Source organism: Dermacentor andersoni, chromosome 2 (assembly GCF_023375885.2).
Source record: "Dermacentor andersoni chromosome 2, qqDerAnde1_hic_scaffold, whole genome shotgun sequence".
In the NCBI taxonomy this organism is placed as follows: Eukaryota; Metazoa; Arthropoda; class Arachnida; order Ixodida; family Ixodidae; genus Dermacentor; species Dermacentor andersoni.
Window position 1 is genome coordinate 107,120,917 of NC_092815.1, and position 2,828 is coordinate 107,123,744.

Here is a 2,828-nt window from a genome sequence, read left to right on the forward strand (position 1 = left end):
GTACCGTGCATTTCCCGTCGAAGCAGCGGGAAACCCTGGCTGTACAGGACTTGCGCAATCTCCTGTGTAGCAGCAGCGCGATTACCTCCATCCGGTGCAGGCGGCACGCAAGTCGCAAGGTGGGGCGGTGCTGAATGAAAACACCTGTCGGCCACCGGCAGGATGTTGGTGTCACACCAGGTCAGCCGAAAAACGCAAGCAGCCACACACGCGCGCAAACGCCCACCGTATAGCGGCCCTCGCCCCATTGCGCACCGTGTGCACCAAACGTGTGCAGACACGATCGCATATGAACAAGCACGCACACACGCGCTGCTTCATGCGGCAAAATCCTGATTTCATTATAGTAGCAGTAACTGCGCCAGGGCAATACACGAACAGTCTTTTTCCTCTATCTATCTATCTATCTATCTATCTATCTATCTATCTATCTATCTATCTATCTATCTATCTATCTATCTATCTATCTATCTATCTATCTATCTATCTATCTATCTATCTATCTATCTATCTATCTATCTCTTTTTTTTAGGCCCGGGCCCTGCCCGAGCCCGTAGGTTCCAGTCCAGCCCGGTTATTTCAAACCTGGACCTTGCCTGGCCCGGGCCCCAAAGATTCAGGCCCGCCCGACCCGGCCCGGCTCGGTCCGGTTTGACCCATTAGCTCTTGAGCCTATAGGAAGATAGGTCAAGTTCTCAGTTATGCTGAAGATACTGCCATGTGATGAGTAAGAATAGTACGTACGATGCAGACCTTGAGAAGGCTTTCGACAACGTGCTCCACACCTTCATCGTCAAGACCATTTCAGACCTGGGTCTCGGTTCCAGATTCCACAGCCACGTCAGCTCTTTTCTAACTGACAGGAAGGCCAAGCTTCACATTGGAGACTTACGCTCAGAAGAGGGCGGGGCACTCCTCAGGGCGCCGTCATCTCCCCAACACTGTTTAACATCTGTATGATTGGTCTTTCCGAGAGGTTGGCGCGCGTCGAGGACGTCAAGCACACCATCTACGCCGACGACATCACCATATGGTGCATGCTCCGGCGGCTGCGAGAGCAGAGTCGAAGAAGCCATGCAGGAGGCGATCGACGTGATCGAGGAGTATCTCCGCCCCACCGGACTTCAATGCTCCCCCGCCAAGTCGGAGCTCCTGCTTTACAGAAAATAGAAGGGAGGCAGACCGAAAGATTGGAAGCCAGTCTCCGAAAGCAGCATCGGACTTCGCACTTGTGATGGGGGGGGGGGGGGGGGGGGTGATACCCAGGGTCGACGTTATTCGGGTCCTGGGCATGTTTGTCGAATTCAACGGCGGGAACGGAACTGCTCTCCGCAAGATCATCGCAAAGACGGACAACGCTTTCCGCCTCGTTCACAGAATCGCAAACCGGCATCGAGGCATGAAGGAAAACAATCTTCTCAGGCTGATCAATGCCTTCGTACTCTGCCACCTCACGTACACGATTTCTATGCACAACTGTCTCAGAGCGGAGCGAGACAAGCTCAACATTCTCATCCGCAAAGTAGTCAAGAGGGCTCTTGGGCTACCCATCAGGACCCATACCGAGGATCTCTTGAATCTGGGGGTGCATAACACCGCCGAGGAGATTACCGAAGCCCAAGAACGCGCGCAACTCAGTCACCTGACCGCCACAGCGGCAGGTAAACGCATCCTCAAAGAGCTGGGTTACCACCCTGCGGAATTCCCGATGGTCAGTACCCTGATCCCTAGGCGCAAGCGAGACAAGTTCGTAGCGGCCCCTGTGCCCCGAAACGTACATCCCGACCACAACGAGGGCAGACGCAAGGCCAGTGCAGCAGCGATCCTCAAACAGATCAAGCAACACGACATTAGAGCAAGCATCGGCGACGCCGTGGAGTACAGCGACGGGAAGACCTTTGCCGTCGTTGTGGTCGATTCGAGCGGCAATATTTCCAATAGAGCCTCGATTCGCACTTCAGACCCCGGAGTCGCCGAACAAGTCGCCATCGCCCTCGCCTTGCTAGACTGTCGTGGGTCCGAAATCTATAGCGATTCCAAAACGGCAGTTAGGGCTTTTCAGAAGGGTTACATCGCCAAGGAAGCTGTTTGTCTTCTTAGCGACTCGAGTCCATATGCTCTCACAAACCATTCAATTCACTGGTTTCCCGCTCACGTAGGGTTGATCGAGGGTGCTTCCCCGAACCTCAATGAGTCTGCTCATGAGGCTGCGCGTGACCTCACCGACCGCGATTCCTCTATAAGGAGCACTGACTCCCCTCCTCCCTACGGCCACAGGGACGCTCCCGCTGCTCACAACGAGATTATTAAATTCTTCTACATGTCTAGAAGGGTCTTTCCACCCCCTCACCCCAAGTTGAACAGGGCGCAAGCCGTTTTGCTTAGGCTTCTGCAGACCAGCACATATCCGTGTCTGTCCGCTCTCCACGAGGCTTACCCCGACGTGTATCGCGACGACGCCTGCCCGTCCTGCGGGCAGACCTCCACTCTAGCTCACATGCTCTGGGAGCGCGGGTCGACATACCCCAAGTTCATCAAGGAGGAGTCGGACTCGCTTCTGCGTAGCCCCGCTCTATAGAAAAGCAAATCCTGGCCGTCCGGCGTGCCCGCGACCGGGCCGGTGGGTTAGACCTTCCGGTCCCGACGTGGGACTAGCCGGGTGCGCGACGAGTTCGCGTCCTCGTCGGACCTGCAATAAAGTTTCTTCACTCACTCGCCAGCGGGCCGAGCCATACTTGGCAAGCTGGGACGTAACCCCACGGTCGTCAGTCTCGACGCTGTGAAGCTGCCTAGCGACGTAAGGTCCAAGATTTACATACACCGGTTGC